Raw genomic sequence first — 16,842 nt, forward strand, 5'->3', positions numbered from 1 at the left:
CCAGGGAGTCAGTGAATATTTCTATAATTAGTCAGTGTAAACACTCTATAAATCTAGATATAGGAATTTCCCACCGCCCCAGAAATCTCTCTCAGGCTCCCTTGCACAAAAGGTGATCTTGCTATTATCCTCCATCAGCACCATTTCTGTTTGTTCCCTGTGTGTACAGCAACCCACTGTGTGCAGTGATGGGGAATGAGAGTATGTTCTCCTAGAAGCAGATCCTGACACCGAGACAGAGCCGTGAAAGGTATATTAGGGGACATAGGAAGGGCAAAGTGGAGGGAGCAGGATGGGCAGCGAAGGCATTTAGGCAAATCTGACAACTTTTTAAAATATATAATCACCATAGTCGGTGACATTGCACAGTCCTCTTCAAATTTCAAATTGGTTGTCATATAAGACAGTGAGATTTAAGAGATTTTGGCTCATTTTCCTATGATCTTGTGTTTTCCTACATGCATTCTGTCTTCTGTACTTTATCTGTGGCCTCCGATGAACACTTTGGTGTGTGGCTGCATCTGGGAGTCCATATATAATGGAAAATGATTTTCTTCAGATCTCATATCTAGATCTCTGAATGTACACATTCTCATAATTATGTTTCCTTTCTCTGTCTGATACGGCTGAATTTTAATAGGGTCTGTCTCATATAAACGCCAATTCCCAATCCCTGGGCTGAGATGTTACCAGTCTTAGTTGAATGAACTTCTGTGAACATCTTTTTTGATGATCATTGTGTGGAGATATCCTAATAGAAACTGTTTGAAGCGTGAGTGGACACTTCCCAGACATCTTGCAGATGCTTTATGTATTCGAAGTATTTTCATAATGTTCTTAGAAACAAATATTACCCCATTTTCATAGATAACACAGCTGAGGATCTGAGTAGGTCCCACTGGGAACTGCCATTAGGGCTGAGATGACAGGAACATGGGCAGAGCCTCAGGATACTGTCGGAGACATCGGAAGAGGTGGAAAGCTGTAGTAAGGGTAATGACAAGGGTCCAACAGGTGTGGCATATGGCCATCCATGAATTGTAGGCTGACCCAGGCTGAAGGTCAGTGCAGGCACTCAGCTGATCTCAATCCTATCTCACTGAAGGGTATGATCTTGGGCAAACAAGCATTTCCATAAAACCAAGTTAAATTTCCCATATCTCCAGGACATTTTTTCCAACAAATATCCAGATCCTTCAGAAAACCCACGGAGACAACAACCTTTTTAGATGATTACCTAGATGGACTTTGACAAAAATGACATTTCAGTGATAAACCCTGCATTGTGCACTGAGAGCGATCCCACATAGCAGTTCCGTGGGGACCTCATGCCCCCTGATTAGGCTGTGCCCAGGAATAACCTCCAACTTCATCTCACTGACCCCAGCACCCTTCTCACTGCACTTTCTCAAACTCTGCTAGCTATCATCAACTTCCCTTCCATTTCAATGTGATGTGTTTCCCCCGTTTCTGCACATGATCCTTCAGTAGTGCTTCCATTATGTGATCACGAGGTCTGTGTTATGTAATGCATGTGCCCAACTTCACACAGGACACCTGAGGCACCTACACTTAGGGGTGCATCTCATCCTTCCCAGAACCCAAAACACTGTGTCTGTAAAATAGGCACCAATACTCCTGATACCTTCGTGTCAAAATCCCTTTTCTTTTGGCAAGAGAAGACTATAGCCTATTTCCTTATTGGGAAATGACACAGTCCATTGTACATACATCCTGAGAAACTTGAGATATGTTAAACTGTACCCATCCAGGTTTGCAGATGAATTGCCAAGCCCTCACAACCATCTCTGCACCATTTCCACCACGTCTTTCATGAAGAAGACAAATATGCTTTACAAGTCACTCACCCAGCTCAGTCCATCATACCAAATGGAGTAGTTGGAGCAGCTGATAGAGGAGGGGGAGGTGACCCACAGCCCATGACTGGTGATGAAGGATGGTTCATGGGGTAGGACATGCAAGGCGATCATGGTTAGGACCAGGCTCTCTTGTATACCTAATGTCCCACAGAACAGAAATTAAAGGCATAAATTTTCAGAGGCAATGTCACCCCCCACTTTCCAAAGAGTAAGGTGAGGATAGTCATTGTTTTAGGAAATCATATAGAGGCTGAGCCTTAAGAGAGAAATGTGGAATCCAGTTTCGACAGTGGACTGCCAGCCCAAGAGAGTGCCTTGATCTGCCTGGATTTAGATGTGTACCTTGTTCAGAAAACAGGTTAGCTAAATACCTAACCTGAGTTTGAGCACAGTACAGTTTTCCTTTGGAGACTTTATGGGTCTTTTAAAGCCACAAGTTTTCACAAGTGGCTGCCGTTTTCTTGTGAAGGGGCATGAGGAGGGGAGTAGAGAAGCCAGTCATCTACACAATGTAACAAAGTAGAGCCTGCAGAACACTTTCCATCATCCAAATCAGCTTTTAAGATTTGTGGGAAATATGAAGCCCTCTGTGAAACCGAGAGAGGTAACATCCAGGTGTATTGTCATTCCCTGCAAGTGAAGACCGAAAGAGACTGGCTCTCCCTATTAACTGGAATCCTACAAACTACACCACAGAGGTCAAGTACAGTGAAAACTTTGCTGTAGTGGGAGTGGATGTGGGTAGAGATATGAGGTTTGTGAAGATGGGAGTATCGAAGGATAGCAGCGCTATTTATTGCTTGGAGGTTGTGGACAAAGTAATATCCTCAGCAGCTGGGTTTTCTCACAGGTGTCCTAGAGGAGTTATATGGACTAAAACCCAGGGGATCATGAGGCCATGAGCCTTTTAACCCTCTATTATGGTGTTAATGCCTTCAAGGCCTTCTTAATTTATAGAGTATTGGTTCATTCTAGGGATAAACTTTGCAAGACCGATTTGAATCTTGATGGGAGGTACACTGTGGATTCTGCCAAGATCAGTTGAAGATTGTGTCCATAAAGTGGATGGTAGCTGATTTAACAGGAAGAAATGATCCGTGCCTCTGGACTCAGCTATAGTGCCAGCAGTGACACAACATAGAAAATGTGCCAAAGGATCATTTCTTTTCCCTCTTTGCTATTTTGGTTACTGTTGTCAAATTCTAGAATTATGTATCCCTTTAGGCAAAAGAAATTCCACCATGATATATTTCTAAGAAATGTCAGTCCAGTTAATGAATAGGGACTGAAGAACTAAGGAAAATAGTGTGTGTGTCTCTCAAAGGGCCTGGATCCAAGGGAATAGGTTCAGAGAGAGCAACCTGTTGAGATTTAATAGATCCCCACTAATGAAACTGTATTTGTACTCCAAGGTTGGGGCTGCTTTATAGCACTGGGATGTTTCAGCTTCAGTAAAGACAGAGATATATTCATTCCCAATTTGGAGAGTCATTTCTCCAAACAGATTATGAGGGAGGTTTGAGAAGTGTTCAGTAGTTCCTTGGAATCCCATCATTGGCAATTGGGAGGACACTGAAAAGGTGGGCAAGAGGGCAGAATGACCTTGGAGCTCTGAAATTTATAACCATCTTTTCTCCAATGTCCAGGTTCTTGCAGTAACAGTAGGAACTAGGTTTCTAGTTTTCTTCCTTTCCTTTTTTTCTTTTTTTGGTGGTGGTGGGGGGCTTTATTTGCTGCAGTTGAGTATTGAAAATTTAACAGTCTTTCCACTAGATGACTCATCTAGGGTCTGAGCAAAGTGGTTTTCCAGGTGAATTAAGCCTGGAGTGGACAAAGTTTCACATTCCATCTTGGTCCTTTTAACTAAAAGGGAAAGATCTCAGACTAGCAATTTATAAACATAGATCCTAAGAGGAGCATAGTTTTCGATAAAGACAATTTGGAGTCCAAAGTGATAATCATGAATAGATTGATGAGTTTGTTTCTTTGTTTGTATAAGACTGAATTTTGTTCCAAACTTCAGGGTGAGGAAAAGCATTGAAATTGCTCAGTGGAGGGGTATTTGAGTGGCTCAGTCAGTTAAGCGTCCAGCTCTAGATTTTGGTTCAGATCACGATTTCACGATTTGTGGGATCAAGCCCTACATTGAGCTCTGTGCTGACAGCTCAGAGCCTGCTTGGGATTCTCTCCTTCTCTCTTCTCCTCCTCCAGTCACTCTCTATCTCTCTCAAAAAAATAAAAACCATTAATTAAAAAATTGCTCTTAGAGAATTCCAGCAAGGTTTTGAGGATCTAGCAAAAAGTAACATTTTCCTTTAACTTCAGCTGGAGAATCAGATAACAGACCCTTAAAAGAGATGGGAAGGCATCCCTTAAGAGTATGATCATAAGAAAAACATATGGGAGGAGAACCGGATTTTCCAATAGAGGAAAAGTCAGGATTGATTTGAGGCATCAAGAACTCATCTGAGCTGCCATCGAGTAGATCTGGATTGATAGTGAAAACAGAAATAGGTTCATGTTCCCAAGTTACAGGCCTTAACATAGGAGGGTTTGGGATATAAGCCCAATATTGTTGTTTAAGGGTGTAACCCAAATGGGGCTGAGAAGACAATAATGCAAGAGGAGCTACAAACAGTGTATCTGGAGTAACTGTGGCTCCCTGAGTTTCAACGGTAATAGCCTCATCTGCCAGGGTTTTTTAACTGTCTGCATTAGGAAGAGTGGAGACCAACGTAGATCAGGCAAGTCGGCGACAGGGACACTCTTCCTGCAAGGAGAGCTCACTTATCGTCCAAGTGAGTGTTGCTATTCTTCATGGGTCTGTAGGAGGCAATGGGTCGAGAATCTGATGGTTTCTCTGCATTCTTTCTGGGTCTGCAGCTCGTATGGTGGAGGAGAGGAGGGAGTCAAGGGAGGAGTTGGAGGGCTCGACATAGCGTCACACTAAACGATCTGGAATCCACAGGAGGGAGTCTTCATCCTGTGGATAGACACAAGCAGACCATTGTCCCCATGTTAGTACAGCATCGGTTCCCGTCCACTGGCCAGAAAGTAAATCTTTCCATCTTACAAAGGTCCTAGGTTTGTCTAAAGCTGGATTCCAATGCTTACATATATTGGTACAATTGGTAAGATCTATATTTAGGTTATTAATGACAAATAAAGCATAGGGGAGAGTGTGACGTGGAGAGCTATACTTAAGCTCCCCTTGTAATTTTTTAATTTGAGCCTTTGGGTCTGATGTGCTCTCTCAAAAAGTCTTTGCCCTTGGGGACTGTAAGGAATTCCTGTGGTATGAAAAGTCTTGAAAGTTTGAATAAACCTTTTGAAAGCAGCAGAAGTGTAAGCTGGTGCATTCTTTAGCTTTTGGAATGCCCAAATAGGAAAAGCTAAAGAAAAGATGTTGAACTACAACTTTTTAAGCTACGCCTGTACCGGCAGAAGCAACAGTGACATGAGAAAATGGATCAACACATACATGAACATAACGTGGTTTTCCAAAGGATGGTATGTATGTAATATCCATTTGCAGTAAATCATTGGGTCTCAGACCCTTTGGGTTGACCCCAGAGGGTAGGGCTGGAAAATGAGTAGGACATTGCTTACAGGAGCAGACTACTTCTTGAGTGGATTCCCTAGAGATACTAAATTGGAGCCAGAGTACAGAGGCATTTTTTAGGTGTAATTTATGGGAGAAATGGGCTTCTTCTAGGGCTGAGGAAACAGCAGACCTAGTAAGCGAATTGGCCTGATGATTTCCTTGAGCTAAGGGGCTTGACAAATTACTATGAGCTCTAATGTCCCCAATGAATAAAGGCTGAGTTCAGATGTGTATGAGTGTTTCAAGTTTCTTTTTTTTTTTACATTTATTTATTTTTTAATAGTTTATTGTCAAGTTGGTTTCCATATAACACTCAGTGCTCTTCCCCACAAGTGCCCTTCTCCATGCACATCACTCCCTTTAATCCCCCCCCCCCACATTGGCCCTCAGTTTGTTGTCAAGATTCAATTCAAGAGTCTCTCATGGTTTGCCTCCCTCCCTCTCACCCACTATTTTTCCCCTTCTTCTCACCCATGGTCNGCGTTGGTTGTCTATTAGTTATATGGATTGTTTCCTATGCCGTGCAGAAACTTTTAATCTTGATGAGGTCCTAATAGTTCACATTTGCTCTTGATTCCCTTGCCTTTGGGGATGTGTCAAATAAGAAATTGCTGCAGTTGAGGTCAAGGAGGTTGCTTCCTGCTTTCTCCTCTAGGGTTTTGATGGTTTCCTGTCTCACGTTCAGGTCCTTTATCCATTTTTGTTTCTTTTTGTGTGTGGTGTGAGAAAATGATCTAGTTTCATTCTTCTGCATTTTGCTGTCCAGTTTTCCCAGCACCATCTGTTAAAGAGACTATCTTTGTTCCATTGGATACTCTTTTCTGCTTTGTCAAAGATTCGTTGGCTGTACGTTCTTGGGTCCAAATCTGAGTTCTCTATTCTATTCCATTGCTCTGTCTGTTTTTGTGCCAATACCATACTGTCTTGATGATGACAGCTTTGTAGTAGAGGCTAGTCTGGGATGGTGATGTCTCCCGTTTTGGTTTTCTTCTTCAATATTACTTTGGCTATTCGGAGTCTTTTGTGGTTCCATACAAATTTTAGGATAGTTTGTTCTAATTTTGAGAAGAATGCTGGTGCAATTTTAATCGGGATTGCATTGAATGTGTAGATTGCTTTGGGTAGTAATGACATTTTAACTATAGTTATTCTTCCAGTCCATGAGCATGGAATGTTTTTCCATTTCTTTGTGTCTTCTTCAATTTCCTTCATAAGTTTTGTATAGTTTTCATCATACAGATCTCTTATATCTTTGGTTAGTTTTTTGTGTAATTGTGAATGGGATCAGTTTCTTGATTTCTCTTTCTGTTGCTTCAGTGTTGATGGATAAAAATGCAACTGATTTCTGTACGTTGCTTTTGGACCCTGCAACTTTGCTGAATTCATGGATCAGCTCTAGTAGGCTTCTGATGGAGTCTGTAGGGTTTTCTATATAATAGAAATATAGTTACATAATAGTCTGTCACCTATAATTTTCTGTAATAAATTGGAGGTGTCCAATGCCTCCAATTGAAGAGTATTGAAGAGGCAGAAAGGAGAATAAGTGATTTAGAAGACACAATTATAGAAAAGAAGAAACTGAGAAAAAAAGAGACAAACTGATCCAGGAACATAAAAGAAGAGTTCGAGAGCTCAGCAATACTGCCAAACGCAACAATATCCATATCATAGGAATCCCAGAAGAGGAAGAGAGAGAGAAGGGTGCTGAAGGAGTCCTGGAACAAATTATAGCAGAGAACTTCCCCAACCTGGGGAAGGAAGTAAACATTGAAACACAAGAGGCACAGAGAACTCCCCTCAGACATAATTTGACTCAATCTTCTTCACGGCATATCATAGTAAAAATGGCAAAATATAAGGACAAAGAGAGAATTTTGAAAGCATCTAGGGAGAAAAGGGCCCTAACATACAAAGGGAAACCTATCAGAGTGGTGATACTCTCATCCCTTGTTACTCGCTTTAAAGTCCAGTTTGTCTGATATAAATCTGGCTACTCCAGCTTTCTTTTGACTTCTAGTAGCATAATAGATATTTCTCCACCCCCTTACTTTCGATCTAAAGGTGTCCTCCAGTGTAAAATAGTTCCTTGTAGACAGCAAATACATGGATTTTATTTTTTTATCCATTCTGTTACCCTATGTCTTTTGATTGGGGCATTTTGTCCCTTTAAATTCAGTGTTATTGAAGAATATGGGTTTAGAGTCATTGTGCCCTTGTGGGATTTATGCTTGTGGTGGTGTCTCTGGCATCTTGTGTTCCTTGTGACATTTCCCTCAGAGAATCCCCCTCAGGCTTTCTTGTAGGGCTGGTTTAGTGGTCATGAATTCTTTCAATTTCTGTTTATTTGGAAAGATTTTTTTTTATCTCTCCTTCTATTCTGCATGACAGCTTGTTGGATAGAGGATTCTTGGCTGCATATTTTTCCTGTTCATCACATTGAAGATCTCCTGCCATTCCGTTCTGGCCTGTCAAGTTTCAATAGATAAGTCTGTCACCACTCAAATAGGTTTCCCTTTGTATGTTAGGGCCCTTTTCTCCCTAGCTGCTTTCAAAATTCTCTCTTTGTCCTTATATTTTGCCAGTTTCACTATGATATGTCATGCAGAAGATCGATTCAAGTTACATCTGAGGGCAGTTCTCTGTGCCTCTTGGATTTCAGTGTCTACTTCCTTCCCCAGATTGGGGAAGATCTCTGCTATAATTTGTTCAGTGCCTTTCCCTCTTTCTTCTTCTTCTGGAATCCCTATGATATGGATATTGTTCTGTATGACTGCATTGCTGATCTCCTGAATTCTCCTTTCGTGTTCCTTTATCAGTTTATCTCTCTTTTTCTCAGCTTCCTCTTTTTCTATAATTGTGTCTTCTAAATCACTTATTCCCTTTCTCCTTCTTCAATCCGTGCATTGGATGGCTCCATTTTATTTTGCATCTCATTTATAGCATTTTTTATTTCATCACAGCTATTTTGAAGCTATAGTCTTTGTAGACATAGTTTCTCTGATGTCTTCCATACTTTTTCAAGCCCAGTGATTAATTTTATAACTATTGTTCTAAATTCTTGTTCAGTTATTTTGCCTATATCTGTTTTGAGCAGTTCTTTAGCTGTCAATTCTTCCTGGAATTTCTTTGGAGGAGAGTTCTTCCATTTTGTCATTTTGGTTAGCTTTCTATCTCTTGTTAGTTTTAAAAGCTTGTTATGCACTCTGCACCTGTGAGTGCTGCTGTACCAAAGAAGGCTCTTTGACTGCCCAGGGCCTGTCCATTCAGAAAGTGTTCTTTGAATGGTGTCTGTTGGTCTCTCTTGTTGAGACCTTGGTTATTTTATTTTCCTACTCGTAGTGGTATTTGGAATTCTCTACCATGTGTACTTTGGCTTATTTCTTGAGGTAGCCCTGGGAAATAAAACAGACAGACAAACACACAGGGAGCAAAGGCACACAAACACACAGACAGATCCAGCAAACACGGAAACCGAAAAGGAAATAGAAAAAGAAAAAAGGAAGGGATACATGCAAAAAAAAAAAAGGAAGAAAGAAAGGAAAGAGGAAAGAGGGAAGATGAATAATAAAAATAAAAATACATTAAAAAGGAAAAAGAAGAAAAGGAGAAAGAAAAACACCAATAGACAAAGAACAGTCTAAAGCATAGAACCAGAATTCCCAGCTACAGATATATAGCCATGTATATGCAGTGCTGGTGGAAGGGCATAGAGTAAGAGAGAAATGACAGAGTGGGGAGGTAGCAAAATTGGAAATGAAAGGAACAGGCAGAAAGACTAAGAGGCTTAATTCAAAGAGAGAAGAGGGGAATATGGCTAGAGAGGAAACGAAAGAAATAACGATGATGTTACTAAGAGAAACTATATACTCTGATTACTCCCGAGAGAAAGAGATAAAAAGGTAGCAGTGGAGGTGTAGAATTTACATCTAGAGAATGGATTAGATGTGACTGTTTAAGCAAGCCAGTGACCAGAATTAATCAGGGCAGTGCATCCATGTTGGTCTTGCCCTGGCTCTGGTAAAAAAACAAACAAACAAACAAAAAAAAAAACAACAACAACAACTCACTAACGGGGATGGGCAAGTGGGGGTCCTGCTTGGTGGTTGTGGGGAGAAAAGTGGTGGCTACCCAGTCCCAGTCCCTTCTCAATCCAAGCGTTGCAGCTCACTCTTTTGGGTGCAATCTACCTGTGCCGTGGGCATAGCCAAGGTGACTTGTGCTCTATATCCCAAGCCAGACCTCTTTTCCAGATCTCAGTCCACTTGCCCCATTGATATTGCCTGAAATATAAACTCGCAGGCGAGCTCCTCAGAGTGGTTTCAAGCCTCTTGCCTTCCCCCAGGGATCGAGCTGGAAGCTGTGTTCTGTCCCCTCCAGGTCGGGCTGGTGCGTGAGGAGCAGTTTCACCTGCGGTCCCCTGGGACAAGTGTGTCCCGCCTAGGGTCAGCTGGACAGTAGGGAACCAGGTCCGTCTGTGTACTGTCAACCAAAATATAAACTCGAGGGTGAGTCCCTCAGAGCAGTTTCAAGCCTCTTGCTTCCCCTCTGGGGGTCCAGCCAAGCCAGAAGCACAACAGTGTGGCTTCCAGCGCCGCTCGCATCCCCTCCAGGTTGAGCTGGCAAGCAAGGAGCAGTTAGTTTCACCCAGGGTTGCCTGGGATGAGTGCGTCCCGCCTAGGGTCAGCTGGACAGCAGGAAACCTGATCCTTCTGTGTCCCAAGCAGAGGTTTTTCTCTTCTCCAGCGACAGGGACAGTGTCTTAAGCAGTTTCAGCCACTCTTTCTTTTTTCCACTAGACTAACCTTGGCTCCCCGCAAAGCAGGATCCCCCTTCCCTCTGTGTCTCTGGTCCCAGCCCGCTTTTATCTCCCCAGTTTGCACTCACAGTATATGGTTTTCTCAGTGGACTCTGTCTCCTTTTCCTCCCAAACTCCTCGACTCTGTAAAGGCTTCTATGGCTTCAGGTCTTCTCCTTTTCAGAGATGGGGGTGAGCAAAATGTATAGAGCTCCCTACTTTTCTGCCATCTTGCCTCCTCCCTAAAATGATGGTTTGTAAAAGGTGACTTGTTATCACCATTTGCTATTAATACCTTTATTTATATATAATCTTTTGTAAAGGTCTTTCTCTTTTCTCCAATCCCCATTTTAAAAAAGGTTTTTTAGGTATCACTGTAGACTCAGGATTGCTTATCATTCAGTATTAGGAAACCATTCATTTTGATATTCATGTGGTCTTGATCTAATCGATGGCAACCCTTTCAGATGATTCCTGTGTCTTCTTCACATGTCCCATAATCTGTTAAAGACTACCTTATTCTTGGGCATAGTCAGAAGTTCAGACATGGAAACACAGAGACAGAGGAAGGATCCATCAATATCTGATTGATATAACGATTTCTCAGTCGAGTGCTCTAAGTGACTGAGAGATCGTTTCATCAATCAGAAATGGAAATTTCCTGTGGCTCCAAAACAGAATGATACTGAAACAAAAACAGACACATAGAACAATGGAACAGAATAGAAAACAGAGGAACAATCCCACAATTGTAGGATTAGTTCATCTTCAACAAAGCAGGAAAGATGATCCAATGGGGGGAAAAAAAACTCTTTAACAAATGGTGCTGGGAAAACTGAACAACAACATGCAAAAGAACGAAACTGGACCCTTTCTTACATCATACACAGAAATAAATTCAAAATGAATTAAAGCTCTACAGGTGAGCCCTGAATTCATAAAAACCCTACCAAAGTATATAGGTAGTAACTTCTTTGACATTGGATATACCAATTTCTTTCTAAGTACGTCTCCTTAGGGAAAGGAAATTAAAGGAAAAATAAACTGCTGAGATGACATCAAAATAAAAACCTTCTGCAGAGCAAAGGAAACAGTCAATAAAACTAAAGGGCAACAGACATTGGGTAACATCTTCTCCAAAGAAGACATCCAGGTGGCCAACAGATACATGAAAGGATGTTCATCATCACTTATCATCAGGGAAATACAAATCAAAACTACAGGGAGATATCACCTCCCACCTGTCAGAATGGGTAAAATCAACAACACAGAAACAACAGGTGTTGGCAGGGATATGAAGAAAGGGAAGCCCCTCTGCACTGATTGGTGGGAATGCAAACATGGTACAACCACTGTGGAAAAGAGGATGGTAGTTCCTGAAAAAGTTAAAAATACAACTACCTTATGATTGAGCAATCACACTACTGGGTATTTACCCAAATAATACATGAACACTAACTCAAAGGGATACATGTACCCTTATGCTTAGAGCAGCATAATTTATGATAGTCATATTATGGAAGCAGCGCAAGTGTCCATTATTACTGAATGGATAAAGAAGGTGTAGTGTGTGTGTGTGTGTGTGTGTGTGTGTGTGTGTGCGCGCGCGCGCGCACGCGCGTGCAATAGAATAGTATTAGCCATAAAAAGAATGAAATCTTGCCATTTGCACAAACATGGATGGAGCTACAGAGTATTATAGTAAGTGAAATAAGTTAGAAAATGACAAAAATCTTAGGATTTCACTCACCTGTGGAATTTAAGAAACAAAACAAATGAGGGGAAGCTGAGTGGCTCAATCGATTGTGCATCTGAATTTGGCTCAGGTCATGATCTCAAGGTTCGTGGGTTCAAGCCCCATGTAGGGCTCTGTGCTAACAGCTTGCTTAGAGCCTGGAGCTGCTTCAGATTCTGTGTCTCCTTCTCTCTCTGCCCCTCACCCATTTGTGTTCTGTCTCTCTCTGTCTCTCAAAAATAAATAAAAGTTTAAAAATATTAAAAAAGAAACAAAACAAATGAACACAGGTGGGGAGGGGGGGAGAGAGAGAAACTAGGAAAACAGACCAGAAACTATAGAGAAACAGTTACCAGAAGGGAGGTGGGTGGGGAGATGGGTAAAATAAGTGACTGGGATTAAGGATTACATTTATGGTGATGAGCACCACCTGGTGTTGTATGCAAGTGTTGAATCACTATACTGTATACGGTGGATGTTAACTAACTGGAATTTGAATAAAAACTTAAAAGTCTTGGATATAGCAAAAGTTGATATGAAAGGGTAGATTATAGCAATCCAGGCCTACCTCAAGAAGTAAGAAAAATCTCAAATTAAAAAAAAAAACAGCAAAAGCACTAACCTTAAGCCTAGAAGGACAAAGCAAAGCCCAAATACAGAAGGAAGGAAATAATAAAAACTAAAGCAGAAATGAAAGAAATAGAAACACACATACAAAATAGAACAGATCATGAAAACCAGAGCTGGTGGTCTGAAAAGATAAACCAAATGGATAAACTGTTAGCCAGACTCAGCAACAAAAGAAGACAGAGGACAAAAATCAAAGAAATCAGAAAACAAAGAGCTAAACACTCTAGGCATACACTCTAGGCATCCCGTGTGTCTTTACATCAACTTCCTATTCTCTCCCACAATAATGTATACCGCCTGTTGGCATTATTCTTTGATTATCATAATTTTTCTCTTTGTGAATACTGATTAGTCAATTCAATAGTAGGTACCAACTGCATAGAAAGCCCATCACTGACTCACCCATTCTAGATCCAAAATTATTACATATCATATGTTGTATATTTTTTATTATCCTCACATAGACTGTATAAACTAGATGTTTCTGTTTCTGTGAATTACATAATATTGTGTGCCATTCAGTTTTCTATAACATAAATGTTATTTAAATAAAACAGTAAGAACTGTGAGAATAGTGCACATCTCAAGACATGGGAAGTTACATGTTACCTCTTGGAGGACTGGGTATCTACGGAGTGCAAATGTTTTCAGCGCTGAAAATACTAATTTATGTAGTGCCATATGGACTCTTTTTAAAATAAATCTAAAACCGTAATAATATTAAAAGTATATGAACCATCATTGTTTTATTTTAAGACATGTTTACTGCATTATAAAATCTGTTTTTTACTAACAGTTGAGACATCTTCATGTTCTTATTGTTCTTTTATTTAAATAATAGCATTGTGTTACAAAACAATGAATACACAATAAAATATAATTGACAAAAGTAGCCATTTTATAACTTTTACACTAAGATGATAACATATATGTCACACTGTATCCTATAGTGTGGAATTATGTGGTTTTCTAATTTTAAAAGAATGTGTCACTGATTGGCTCGCGATAAAGTTGGTGATCCTATAGCTTGGACATATTTAGATTGTGGAGGATGTGTTCCACCCATGGTTAACAATTATAAAAATGTACAAATGGCCAGGTGTTTCATTGTGACTAGCTCACTTATTATAAAAATCCTCGTTTTTTAACTTGTTTCCAGGCATACATTTTAGTAGCGATACAGCAAAATCCAATAATTCCAATTCAGAAAAACATTCAAGGTTTGAAAGAACGTACCGTGGGTTCAAGAGTTTTCAGAATGAAGGAAAAAGATGTGACCATGAAGTGGCAGCAGCATTCAGGTAGCATCATTTGGGCTACTCTCACAGGTCTGCATGAAGGGAGGTCCTTCCCACAACATCTGATCTTCCAGTGGCTACCACCCTGAAGAAGCAGAGCGCACGGCAATGCCCTAGGAAGAGGTAACATGGAGACGGTGCTTATGTGCCCTTCCTCACCTCTTCCCTCAAATCCCTCCGCTCTGGGGGAAAAAAATCATCAGATAGTGTATAAATTGAAAATAATTACTAGTGAAGTGGTAATGTTTCTTCGCCTATTTTTTGTGGGTCTCTTTGTTAGATGTTTTCAGGCAGGTGTACGGAGCCGAGCACCTGCATCCACAGGAACACACGTGGGCCCCCGCCAGAGATGTGGGGAGAGTGTGTGTCTGTGTGTGGGGGTGGGGTGGGGGAGGGGACACATGGCGACCCTGTTGCCAAAACTTGGCAAGAACAAGGAGCTAGCTAGCGCCCAGCCATCCAGCTATTCCAAGATCACCAGTGTCTCTTGAACCCCACCAGCCCAGACCTCCCGCCAACACGGGCCCCCATCGCGTCTGGGGGCTGCTTTTCAGTGGCTGCGTCCTCTGCCTCCAAAGTTACTGGTTTGTGCGAATCAATTTAGACACTTTTTTTAAAATCAAAAGGAAAATAGCTCCATCAATCTCCAATGCCTTGTCCCATCTACTGCGACTTGCTGGAGCTGGGACTTGCATAATGAATAAGGCAACCAGGANCAGGGGAGACCCTGGCCCCATCAGTGAGAGGTGGCCACAGCGAAAAGAGGCTAAGGGTACGGGTGTCAGGGAGGCACCTAGATCCTAATTCCAGAGACTTGACAGTTCAGGGAGAGAGAGAGGTGGGCGCTTTAGGCAAGGCTTTTGTTCTCACCCTCCCCCATCTCTCTCCATCTCGCCTCTTTTTCGGGAGCCTTACGAGTTGCAGGCGGCACACACCCTTACCTCTGTCACACACGCGGAGGGCTCACACACGCCCCCCTTCCCTTTCGGCCTCCTGCCCTATTTACCTAGGGGCTAGGATCTGGAATCCGAGGGGTAGATCCCTCCCCAAAACCCAAGACTCCAGGACCGGGCTCCCGGGCTGTGAGTCCCAGATCTGCTTCAATCCTAGGGGGGAGGGGACGGCGAGAGGGTGAAAGGGGCAGAGACCACCCCTCACATACACACACGCGTTGAATTCCACACCTGTGCAGAGCCCAGCGCCCTCTGCGCACGCAGCCGAAGTTGGCTTCCTGGGAGATCACCCCCAGCGGAGACGCGGGGCTGGGGGCGGGGCGTGGCGGGGCGGGGGGNGCGCGGGGCGGGGGGAGGAGGGAGAGGGAGCCCACCTGGACTTGTGATCGCTTTGCTGCAGGTGCGCTTTCTCTAGCCCCAGCTTGGTTAAGATGCCTACAAGCACCATGACGGCCACCACCCCATAGATGATGTAAACGATCTGGTTGGGCTTGTCCTTCGTGAGGTCGTGCAGGGGGGTCGTCCTTGCGCGCAGGGGGGACTTGCGGGTGTGGAGTCACAGCGAAGTGTCGTAGTTGGTGCCGGTGCTCTGGTTCGGTCGCCGCTTCTTAACTGTGCAACAGAAACGGAAGCTACGAGTCCCGCAGCCGAAGATGAAGTCTCCGAGCTGCAACTGAGCGGCGGGTCCCACTGGCCCATGACATCGAAGTATCCCCGGCAGAAATCCAGGGGCAGGCGCCCGGGTAGGGGGCGGGTCGGAGACCCCCGCGCCCTCGCGGGCCTCTCCGGAGGCAGTCCCGGAGCGGTAGCCCTGCAGCGGCACCACCACGCCGCCCAGCTGCCAAGGCCCCGCTCGCTCCTGCGCCGGCACACGCGTGCGCACAGCTCGGTGAGCAAGCAGCTGAGGAGCAGCCAGAGGACTTCGCGCATAGTGTCTCTGAGTCCGCCGCTGCAGCCGCTGCAGCCGCCTCTCGAGGCACCGCCAAAGCTACCAAGGCTGCTGCCAGGGGCTGCGAGCCGCGGTGTGAGGCAAACGCGGGGAGCGGCGCAGGGCTGTCGTGGTCGGTTGCCACTACTCTCCGCCCAGCCCGCTTTCGCCTCCAGGGCACCGCGCTCCGCGGGGCTGGCCGGGGAGGAGCGCGTCTGGATGGGCGAGGGGAGGATGAGCCGGGGCAAGTGCCGGNGCAGGGCCTGCCGGCTACGTGGAGAGGCTGGGGCCGGCGAGCAGGGGAGAGTCGGTCTGTCCGCGCCTCGCCTGGGCCGGTGGCTCTGGACTCGCCGCCCTGCACCTGCTCTCAGGACCCCTCGCAACTGTCCAGCTCGCCAAGTGCGCTGGAGAGAGCGAAGCAGCATTTGTGGAATGAAGGGAGGGCAGGAGGAAAGGGGGAGGAGGAGGGCGGGCAGAGGAGGGAAGGGCGTGAGCTCGAGAGGGGCGGGGGCGCCGAAGAGCTATCCCCCCCTTCTTCTCCCCCAGGGTCCTCTGTTAATTTCCTCCTAATCCTCCTATACGTGTAAACATACATCAGGTATGCTCAGAAACACCCAAAGTGGCAGCAAATTCACACATACACAGACATGAAACACAGATACTCCCATAGCGACACGTACCTGAGACACACAGATAATACAGTCTCAGACACCGAGATTTGCACAGGGGCTATATGCTCATTCAGAGACACAGACACAGATACACATTCATACAGATAAACACAAGAGGCAAATGATGAGGGAGCACAAGGCAAACTGCTGTGTTTCAAACCCCACCCCCACCCCCACCCCCAGAGGGGATATGTGTGATAGTCCTAGGGTGCTCCTCGCTGCCCAAGAAGAAAGGAAAGGTGAAAAACAAATGGTGAACTGATAGAGATCATGGTCCTGCAGGACCCAAGTCTCCATCTATTTACAAATATACAAATAGTAACTCACGGGAAAAAGGCACCTTTATCA

At 43.9% G+C, this 16,842-nt stretch overlaps 1 pseudogene across 1 annotated transcript; it reads right to left on the minus strand.

Annotated features, from left to right (window-relative positions):
• Positions 1-2,300: 2,300 nt before the first annotated feature.
• LOC144225830 (protein shisa-9-like) lies at positions 2,301-15,825 on the minus strand (annotated as a pseudogene). The gene is made up of 3 exons (XR_013333410.1): positions 15,270-15,825; positions 13,881-14,055; positions 2,301-4,863 (listed from the first exon to the last, which is right to left on the minus strand). The product of XR_013333410.1 is annotated as a protein shisa-9-like (transcript).
• Positions 15,826-16,842: the final 1,017 nt, after the last annotated feature.

This window comes from Crocuta crocuta, unplaced genomic scaffold (genome assembly GCF_008692635.1).
Source record: "Crocuta crocuta isolate KB4526 unplaced genomic scaffold, BGI_CrCroc_1.0 scaffold1044, whole genome shotgun sequence".
Classification (NCBI taxonomy): Eukaryota; Metazoa; Chordata; class Mammalia; order Carnivora; family Hyaenidae; genus Crocuta; species Crocuta crocuta.